The 11,783-nt window shown below is 36.3% G+C and overlaps 1 pseudogene; it reads left to right on the top strand.

Moving 5' to 3' along the window:
• The window catches only part of LOC117285299, a 66,377-nt pseudogene that overhangs the window by 48,367 nt on the left and 6,227 nt on the right, over positions 1-11,783 (top strand).

Raw genomic sequence — 11,783 nt, forward strand, 5'->3', positions numbered from 1 at the left:
TGGAGGACACCATTTTACATGAAATAAGTCAGGCACAAAAAGGTAGATACCACATGATCCCACTTATAGGTGGAATCTCATCAAGGAGATCTCATAGAAGTAGAGAGTAGAATGGTGGTTGTAAAGGATAGGGTGGCTTGGGGGTACAAGTGGGTAAGGTGTTGGCCAAAGGATACAAGACAGAATAAGTATTGTAAAACATGATGACTACAGATAGTGATATATTCTTTATAAATAATGAGAATGTGTCTAAAGCATTCTTACCACAGTACAGTTATGGCGAGTAATATCTATTAGTCACATTTAGCAATTCCACAAAGTATGCAGACATCTATTTCCAAACTTGATGTTTTACCCAGTACTCAGTAAACACTTACAGTTTTATCAATGTAAAAATAAAGTAAACATCCTCAAGTTTTGATAAAATGTGCTGATAAGAAAAGCATCTCTTGTCACATGAAACCTAGCCAGCAGAAGGGCTTAAGTGAACCACCTCTGGAGAGTTGCCTTCCTGATAACATATTTAAGGACCATTTTATACAGTATGTTCTTCAAAGGATTTTATTAAGTACCTATAAAAATCAAAGAGTGAGCTAATCAGCACTTATAAAACATCATCATACTGATCTTGTTGTATTTTCAGGCAAACAGTAGATATTGTTGCAGACTCCCACATTTCTGCCCCTTCTTAGTAGAAATCACTACTATTAATCTGATATACCTATAAATGTGTTCATTTTTTTGCAAAAGACAAATTTAGTTAATGATTTATATGACAAACCCCTGCATAAAGAGCAAAGGTCAGATTATAAAGTAAATATATGAGAAAATGAAACAATGGAAATAAAATGTTTGTAAATAGGGAGGGGAGGAGAGGGTGAAGGGAGGGAAGGTACAAGGGAAAAAAAATGAGAATCAAGACCTGTCATGTAAAGGTACAAGATCCCAATAATTAATGTAACTGTACTGTATACCTAAAATGTACCGATAAATTCAATTAAAAATAAAATAAATATCAGTATAAATCAACATTAAACCCAAGAGATAGAATTTTGCTGATAACTTCCGGAAGGACTCCGTCTAATCTGGCACTCTTCCTTTACCTGTAAAATAAGTGTACTGACAAGCATAGAAAGGTGTTCATATTCTTCCTTGTCTCTGCATTTTTATCACCTAATTATGTATCCTTATGCAATTTAGTTTTAGTTTGTCTTAATTTGCTAGTTCTAAAAGTATGCTTTTTGTAGTACTTTGGATTGAACTCAGGGCCTTCACACTGAACTACATTATCAGTGCTTTATTTATTTTTTTGGTACCAGGGAGCAAACTTGGGTCCTTGTGCTTGCAAGGTAGTTGGTAGAACCACTGAACTAAACTCCAAGCCCTATCAGCCCTTTATCGAGACAGGCTCTTGCTAAGTTTCCCAAGCTGAGCTGGAACTTTTGATTCTCCTGACTCAGTTTCCCAAGTGCTGGGATTACAGATGTGTGTCACTACACCTGGCAAAATGGAGTATTTTTGAAAAATTATTTGTGATGGAAGTTTGCATTTTCTTTTAACTCATCAAGGCAACCATGCAAGTAAACTTAGTCTATCTATCCCTCCATCCAGCACAAGTTATGCTATTTCTCATATTAACAGACAGCCACTTATGCAATTTATCAACCAAGGAAGGATCTCAGTATTTACTGGCCATTAACCAGTGTTTTGAACTTCTCAACACTCAATAGGCAGGCCTTCTCAGAAAATATTTGCTCACCCAGCTATCAAGCCCTTCAGTCTTTGACAATCATGTTGGATCATTAGACCCTATGGTGCTATTTTCTAAACCAATTCCTCGTGTTGAGCTAAGTTAGTATTGCTTATTTAAGAAATGTTTCTGGAGTGTGAAAAACTATAACTATACATAAGATCCTAATGGTACAATTGACTGAAATAGGAAGAAAAGGGCTAAAGGTGTAGAGGAAGTGGGAAGGTTAGGGGAAAGGAAATAAGGAAAAAGAAAAAAAAATATGAGAAAATGAAAAAAATGGAAATAAAGTATTTGTAAATAGGGAAGGGGGGGTGAAGAGAGGGTAGGGATGAGGGGGAAAAATGAGAACCAAGACCTGTCATGTAAAGGTACAAGATCCCAATCATGAATGTAACTATACTATGTATCTAAAATGTACCAATAACCTCAATGAGAAAAACAAATAAAAAATCATTTAAGACAATGACTCTTAAAGCCAATGAGAAAGAAAAAGACAAAGTTCAGCCCACAAATCTCTTGTCAGAAGGGTGAGCCTTTAAAACAAATAGGAAAAACTAATCCAGCCTCATGAGGCTTTTGTTAATGCCCAGGATGAAAAAACAACAAAGTCAAGACTGACCATTTCTAGTGATCACTGGACATCTCCTATGAGGAATATTTTGACAAAAATTAGAACAAAAAATCTTATGAAAACCATGCTACCAAAAACCTGCTTGCTTTTCATGAATTTTCCAGTTGTACTTTCATGTGTGTAAGTCACTGCTTACATAAAAAAAATTAATGCAAGATGTACAAAGACATAAGAATATACAAGACCAGCTTATAATGACTACCCACAGAGTCAGTTGTGGAAGAGTACAAAAAGTCTGTCTGTACACCTGAGGATATGGAAGATTCAGTCAAAGGCCTGGAGCTCTCTGTCATGTTCTGTGCAAGTCCATACCAGGAGGCTGAAGGATCTACACTGGAGACTGAAGTATCTGCATTGGAAGCCAAGAGATGACACCCAAAGTGAAGACAAATACTGGAGCTCCTGCAAAGAAACAGAAGTAATCCTTTCTTCTTCATTTCATTTTTAGTAAGAATTCTCCCTAGAATGGGTCTTCCAAGCCCAAAACTGTGCTGAGCCAATTTAGTTGGGTATTTCTTACTCAAGTTGACACCATCAATAAACCATGACAGCCCAGTTAAAATTTCTGAAGGGCTATGAAATGGAAACAGGACAAACCTTTTTTAAAAACATAAATTATTTTGCTTAATTTAAGTGAATCTCCCACAAAACCAGCTGTCTGGCTCATTATATGCTTACATTATTTGGAACTTAGCTTCATACCTAGAGCTACTGTATAATCCCCAGAACTTTACAGAAATCCTACTGTCAAAAACAGTACTCAATTTTAAACAACTGTCACTGTGGCAGATATATTGGAGTAATGTGGCTAATACTAGCTAAAAGGCTCTGAGTGGAAATAACACATGCCATCTCTAGGCTAAAACAGGTAAGAGATGGTGAACTTTCTACTGTGTACTGCCTTTCTCTTAACAGCTTAACCACTTTCCCACTACTGGGATAAAATATCCCATATCCACAACTTAAAGGAGAAGAGCTTTATTTAATTTCAGAGTTTCAATCTGTTAAATTTGTTAAATCTGCCTGTTTCTATTTTTACTATAGATTTAACTAAAAGCAGCCTACAATACCCATGTCACATTCTAAACATTGGACTACCTTGGAATTGTCTCTGCCCAATTACTTTGTCTACTGCCTTTTGTCTCCCACAAAGTCTGAGGACATGGGCAAAAGAAGAACATTTGTGCCGGATATAACACACATAGCCTCCATTCCTGATTTCAATGGAGTTCTTGTTCCCAACTGAGCCCAGCCTTTATGATCTGCATTCCTGTCAGCATTCTGGTCTTCTGAGCTCTGACCAGAATCTTTATCACTCTGCTTATAACATTCTAAGGTTTCTTTAATTGGCTCTTCCTAAATTCTTCCTGTAAACCAATTCAAAAGGCTTCTGAACCACACAATCATATATAGTCACAGTAATGACCCCATTCCTCTGGTAGCCATTTTCCCATCACTGAGACAGAATACCCAACACCTGTAACTTCACGGAGAAGAGGTTTACTTGGGTTCATAGTTTCAGTTCGTTATCAATTGGCTCAAGGCAGAAACAGGATGGCAGAGAATATGACAGAGGAAACAGTGCACAACCCATGAAACCCAGGAAGCAGAGAGAGAAGGGAGGATCCAGGAACTAGAATACACTCTTCCAGGTCACTTCTCCAGATACTCATCCCTTCCTACTAAGTCCATTTTGAGCATGAAACTTTTGGGGGATATTTTAGATCTAAAATATAATGGCAAGTCACAAAACTTCAGAAGCCACATATTCCATATTCCATAGCTGTGATGATGAAATGGGAAGTAAGAAGTATCTGCTTGTGTTATAACCTTGAGATTTATTTTATTGTTGATTTATGCTACCACTAGGCCTAATTTTTCTATCTAATCACCTTCAAATGTATACACATATCTGCAGAATATTTATGACTTGAAAGCCATTTTAAGATTGAAAGTGCCTTAAACTTATCTTTGCAGTTGTTATAGAGCATGCAGAAGTGGCTGAACAACAAATCAGCAACTGAACACAGAGATGATAAGGCAGTTCATGCATCAGTGTCTGTAGAACTTTCTAAATTCCTATTACAGTCCTTGGTCTGGATTTTCTGATCAGAAAGGTAAGAAGAAAAATGTCATAATTCAGGCTCTAAAAATGCTCAGGGTGTTGCTCCAATAAGATTCCAGGCTCCTAACTCTTCTGACAAGAATATTATTAATGCATTACGACTGAGTTGCTCAGGGAATATCATGCCACATCCAGATTTTATACATGCCTAAAATGATGATCACATGAACTAATGGAATAAGAAATGAGAGTTTAATTTATATCGTGGGTTTAAATTCCAATTAGAGCAATAAAATTTATAATTTCATTTATAGTAACTTTCCCCACCATATTTCTGCCAAAATGCTTGGAGGATTGTCAGGGAAATTATAAATAATTGAGGAAAAGAATGCCAATTAAATCCATAAGTTAGAGCTAAAGTGATGGCTGGATTAGTGACATCTTAGTCAGTGATAGATTCCTATGTTTTATTCCAAAACATCAGGGAAATTTATTTTGCCATTCACCTTTTTAATAATGAGAAAACTGAGGAGGATAGAGGTCATCTGGATGGGAAATATGAAAGAGAGACTAAACTAAACCTTGGCAGACTATTGAGTTCATATGTACCCACTTCCAGTCCCTTATGCTCTTGATTTTGATCTTTTGTGTAGGTATTCATGATGTTACTTCTAAGTTTTTGGAAAACAGAAAATGTCATTTTGCTTTGTTTCTTGCTTTTCTTTCAGCAGCACCTCTCTATTGTCTTTGTGCTGTGGATAATCCAAAGTACTTCTTGATTATCCAGATACTCTTCCACTGAATTTATCTGTCCATTTAAAAGGAAAAAGAGGATAAAAACTTAATTTATTTAATGGATCTTCACTCTCTAAGACCCAGCGCAATTGTAATTATCAATGCTTACAAAGTAATTGTCAAGGGTATGACCTGATGAATTTCCCTACAGCTGAACTCTTCCTTCACTCAGAATATCTTTGAATTGCCAGTTGGTTCATTCAGCTACCATTTTGAATATTTCAGTTACTTCCTCTGAAAGTCTCAGACTAGAAAAAAAATCAGATTAAAATATTATATTATGGAAAGGGAGAAAAATAAAAATAAGAATATTAAAATATTGATGTGCTATTCGTCAAGCACTATTTCATTTACATTATATGAGTTTCCTCATTTAACTATCTCATAAAAATTTCTGCAGCTGAGAAAAAATGTGTATTCTATTGTGGTATAAACATTCTGTAGATATCTACTAAGTCCATTTGTTCAAACATTTGGTTCAGCTCTGGTATTTATTTAGGTTTTTTGTTGTTTTGTTTTGTTTTTTAGGGGGTCTATTTGATCTATTTCTGACAGTGGGGTATTGAGGGCCCCCATTACCATTGTATTAGTGCTTATTTGACTTTTCATGTCATTAATGTTTGTTTTATATATTTGGGTGTGCTGGTAGTTGGTGAATATATATTTATGATTGTCATTTCTTCTTGGATTGGTCCCTTGACAAGTATGTAGTGATATTTTCTTTTCTGATCAGTCTTGGCTTCAAATCCACTTTGTCTGATTTTTCCAGGTTCCTATGCCATGCAGTATTGTTTTATATCCTTTGACTTTCAGTCTATGAATTTATTTTTCAGTTAAATGCATTTCATGTATGCAGCATATTGTTGCATCTTATTTCTTGATCCATTCTCCCAATGTATTATTTGATTGGTGAATTGAGACCATTTACATTGATGGTAATAGCATATGTACTGACTTATCCTTATTGTGTTATTTTCCTGGTTTGGGTTCTCTTTCTTTTGCTTTTGCTTAAATGTTTTTCTTGCCCAGTGATTCATCCTTTTGGGACCTATAGAATTATTGTCCTCATAGTATTTTTATAGAATATTCTTCAGAACTTTTTGGAGAACAGATTTGGTTGTCATAAATTTTTTCCACTGTTCTTTATCATGGAAGTATCTTTCTTCTTCATCAACTTTGAAAGATAATTTTGTTGTTTTCTTTTAGGGTTATAAATACTTCAAGCTCTCCTTGACATAATGTTTTATGTTATGGACTCTGCTGTAGTTCTGATGGGCTTTTTTAATAAGTGATTTGGTTTCTTTTTCTAACAGCTTTTAATATTCTGTTCTTGTGTTGAATTTCTGGAATCTTGACTCTTATGAGCCTTGGTGTAGTATTTTTCTAATCATTTCTATATGCCTCACTTACTTATCTGTATGTCAAATTCTCTTTCCATGCTAGGGAATTTTTTTCCCATTACTTCTGTGAACAGGTATCTTATGTTCTTTGTGCTATCTTCTGATTTTTCATTGATTCCAATCAAGTTTATATTATTCTTCTTTGTTTCACCTAGCAGCTGTTGGATTGATTTTTCATTGTCCCTTGCTATTATTAAGAAGTCTTTCATCTGATAATTGCTAACAACAAAGCTACCTTCTAGGTCTGATATTCTGTCCTCACATTGGTTGATTCTACTGCATTGATTTCAATAGACTTTTAATCTCCTTGATAGCTCCTTGAATCTCTTTCATGGAATTCAGTTCTTTTCTATGTTGGGCATTCATAGTTTGCATCACTTTCTTAAACTCCTCTATTTTTTAATCTGTACTGACTCTTCATTCACTAATAATATCTTTCATTATGGTCATCATTGATTTAGTTATCTGTGAAATTATTTCTGATTTTTTTCTAGAGCCTTCTTTATCTGCTCTATTATTTCTATTGCTATCATTTCAGAAAGTTGAGCTGAGTGGCTTTTCATTTCTTCCACCTCAATGCCCCCTGAATTTTCACTGGGTAAGATGGAGGTATGGAGTTGCCTCTTGGTTCTGTGTCTTCTCACTTTCTATTTTAATTTGTTTTCTTCATGGATACTTGCAAATTGCTTATAGTACATAGCTTTATTACTAGTATTGAGACATCCTTAGGAAAGGACTCTTTTTCAGAGATATCATGTAGGTGTAGTTGGTTTTTGGCTTTTGAGTCTGTCCCAAGATTCTGCCTCTTCAATTTATTAGGGATGAGAAGTTGCTGCCTATTTGGCCTAGCACCCAGTTCTTTGGTAATGAACTCTAGTATTATTTATGATCCCCACACAATCTCAGTATTAGCATACAAGGAAGAACAACCAATTAAAACAACTACATCACCTTGGATAAAGTAGTAGTAATAACAATAGTATCAAGCACAGTCTGGAAAATTACAGACTGTGGTAATTGTTAATTTGTTACCTTTAACCATAGGTACAAGATTTTAGTTATATAACAAAATCTAAAACAAGTTCAAAATTATATGCAGTGAGTACCCCCAGTAGAGCAATATTACCCTCATAGGAAAAATTTTTAAAGGGATAAGGAAAGTTTGCTGCAGACCTGGAAATGATTGTAGCTGAGCTACTGACCCACTCAGGCTAGTGTTACCAATTTTCTGTTTCAAACCCCAGTCTCCCAGTCCCAGAGCACTTGTTCTACATACTTGGGGCCCTGGGTTCACTGTGGATGTTAATATCACAGCACTTATCTTCCCATTTATGGATTGACTTGTTAAGACTCACCTTACCTGAGAAAGAAGCCTGGAGAGAGGAAAGAAGGAAGATAAAAGTGGCCATTTTCTGAGGATTATTAGCATTCAAGGATGTGGCCATGGAATTCTCCCAGGAGGAGTGGGAATGCCTGAACTCTGATCAGAGGACATTATATAGAGAGGTGATGTTGAAGAACTATAGGAACCTGGTCTCCCTGGGAATCTCTCTATGTTGGGAGTATTATCTCCATTTTGGAGAAAGGAAAACAGCCCTGGGATGTTTAGAGAGAAGTGAAACTATGATCAGATAGGTGGAAATGTGAGCAACGTTATCAGCACAGATACTTCTGTTATATATGTTGTCAAGAAATTATTACCAGCTCTTCAGCTGCCTGCCTGCCTGAGATCACCCGGTGGGTGCACAACCTCCCAGACTGCGCGACAACAGACCCAGCAAGGACCCAAAGACCCCGGAGGGGGTCTCTTCAGCTGCCTGCCTGCCTGAGATCACCTGGTGGGTGCACGACCTCCTGGACTGTGCAGCAACAGACCCAGTAAGGAAGGTAGCCACACAGGCACCCTTGAAACATCCCCATGACACCCCCCCATTCTCAAACCTCCTGATTGGGCCAGTGCTTAGACCAACTCTGCAGAGGCATAGGTTCTCATGAAGGGTAGTTTTCTGAGTTCCCAACTTTGAACATCTTTAAAGAAAGGGCAGGGGAAACCTGTAATAGAACTGAGTGGAGTTCAACCCTGAGGGTAGGGAAATTCAAATTAGGCCTTGTAGACTGTGTTTAGTCTGTCATGGGGAACTGCCATTGGCTAGCTGAGACCAGGGAATTCGGTTCTGCATATGGCTGTACATGTGGTATAATATGAGAACAGAGACAGTCTGAAAGAGGCCCTTCAAATTCTTTTTTTTCTCTCTCTCTCTCTTTTTTCTTTTCCTCGTTCCACACTAAAATTTCTTTCTTTTTCCTGTCCTCTCTCTTCAACTCAGTCTCTTGCTCCACCATATTGTCCCTCATCTCCCTTTTTATTCCAGCTCCTGCCCTAACTCAGACGTCGTCTTTTATTATTTTTTGTTTTTAGAAGGGATTTCTCTTTATGTTCTTTTCTCCAGTCATTTTACCTCACTCATGCTCTGTACCTTCAAGGGAAGGCAAGCGCCTGTTATTGTTAAGGGGATATATTCTTATCCTTATTCCTGCACTCTCTCTATCCCCCCTGAAATTAATAGCTTTGTAAAGATAGTAAGGTAATTCTACAACCTCTGGATTCACTTCAAACCTGTTCTAATTCTTTCACTTATCTAATCCTCTCATTCTAAGTCTAACCCCCCATTCTAAATGGTAAAGATGCTATATTGAAAAGCATATTCACTGCAAACATACTATGGGCTGCTTCTTGAAATTAATTTAATTCACATGAGTTAAAGGTGATACATTAATGACTACAAGTGGTCAGTTTGCAAGTTGTGCCTGATCCTATTGGGCTGCTGAATGTATCAATTGGGATAAAGGATTGTGATTGATTTAAAGAGTTTTTTTTCTCTGATATTATGAAAATGAGGATGTCTATGAGTCATTAGGAACTCAAAAGCTAAAATGCAACTATATCAGGAAAATTTAACTAATACCCAGAAATTAAAGGACAACCCAACAATAAAAATAAAAATGAGAAAACACTTAAGCAAGACACAAAAACAGATTTCCAGTTCACCAATGACAAATAGTAGGACAAATGAGTATGAAAAGTCTGATAGTGAACCAACAGGACTCCGTGAACCCATAGCACAGGAGGTAACAAAACAGATCAATCAGGCTCCAGAAAAATTCAAATCAGAAATAATTTCCCAGTTAACCAGAGAGATGATGAGCAAAATGGAAGTCATGATTCATGACTCTAGAGCAGAAACTGACAAAAAAAATAGATGAGCTCAAGACTATGAGGAATTTCAAATATAGAAGATAGGATCGCAGTCAGTGACCGTGAAAAAAGAGGTCTTTTAAAAACAGTAAGGGATCATGAGAAATCAATCCAACAACTCCTAGACGATACAAAGAAAAATAACATAAGACTAATAGGAATTCATGAAAAAACAGGAGAAAACGCAAATGACATAAAAAAGCTCTTCACAGAATTAATGACAGAAAACTTCCCAAACAGAAGGGAAGAATTAGACATAAAGATAAGTGAGGCATATAGAACCCCAACTAGCCACAATCAAAAAAAATCTACACCTAGACATATAATAATCAAGATTCCAGAAATCCAATGGAAAAACAAAATACAAGCAGTAAGAGAAAAGAAACAAATCACATGCAAAGAAAAACCCATTAGAATCACAGCAGACTTTTCAACACAAACCCTTAGGTCAAGGAGAGCCTGGAGTGAGGTATGCCAAGTCCTAAAAGAAAAGAACCTCCAACCTAGACTGATGTATCCTGCAAAACTCTCTTTCAAAGTAGATGGAGAAATAAGATACTTCCATGACAAAGAGCACCTGAGAAATTTCATGAACACCAAATCAGCATGGCAAGGAATTCTAAACAATATCCTAGAAAAGGACAACGAAGTTCACAATAACATGAGGCCCAACAGACCAAATCAAATAGGCAAGGCAAGAAACTAAAAGGAGATGGGAGAAAAAGTAAAAAGAGTCAACAAAAGGACAACAACATGACAAGAATAAGTCAAAATATATCAGTTGTAACCATCAATGTTAATGGCCTCAATTCACCAATCAAGAGAAACAGATTGGCAGAATGGATTAAGAAGCAAAATCCAACAATATGTTCTATACAAGAAACACACCTAGTGCAAAAGCAAGTCCATAGACTGAAAGTGAAAGGATGGAAAACAATTCTCCATGTGTCAGGAGTCCAGAAAAAAGCAGGGGTAGCAATCTTATTCTCATATAAAGTAAATTTCAAACCCAAACTCATTAAGAGAGACAAAGAAGGACACTACATCCTTGTAAAGGGAACAATTCAAGAGGAAGAGCTGACAATCATAAACATATATGCACCAAATATAAATGCCCCCAACTATATAAAACAAATATTAGGTAACATTAAAAACCAAATAAGCACTAATACAATTGTAGTGGGGGATTTAAATACCCCACTATCACAAATTGACATATCAACTAGGCAGAAAATCAATAATGAATTAATAGAACTGAACCAAGCTTTGGAACACATGAACTTAATAGATGTTTATAGAGTATTCCACCCCCGAAAATCAGAATATGCATTCTTTTCGGCTGCACATGGATCATTCCCCTAAATAGACCACATACTGGCTCACAGAACAGGTCTAAATAAATGCAAAAAAATTGAAGTCATCCCCTGTATATTATCAGATCATAGTGCAACCAAACTGGAGATCAATAGCACAAGAAATTATAGAAATTTCACAAGCACATGGAAACTGAACAACACTCTCCTAAACAATCAATGGATTACAGAGGAAATTAAAGAAGAAATTAGACAGTTTTTACAAACAAATGAGAATGCCAATACAACATACAGGAATCTTTGGGACACAATGAAAGCAGTTCTACGTAGAAAATTCATAACATTGAATGTCCACACTAGGAAAACAGAGGGGGCTCAATTAAACAACTTAACGATGAAACTTAGACTCCTAGAAAAACAAGAGCAAGAAAAACCCAAAGTTCGAACAAGAGAGGAAATTATAAAGATCTGAGCAGAAATCAATGCAATTGAAATAGATAGCCTTTCTATACACAAATAACAGACACATGGAAAGAGAAATAAGGGAAAAAAATCCTTTTACAATAGCAT

This window comes from Fukomys damarensis, unplaced genomic scaffold (genome assembly GCF_012274545.1).
Source record: "Fukomys damarensis isolate Sample0158 unplaced genomic scaffold, DMR_v1.0_HiC HiC_scaffold_1, whole genome shotgun sequence".
NCBI classification, from domain to species: Eukaryota; Metazoa; Chordata; class Mammalia; order Rodentia; family Bathyergidae; genus Fukomys; species Fukomys damarensis.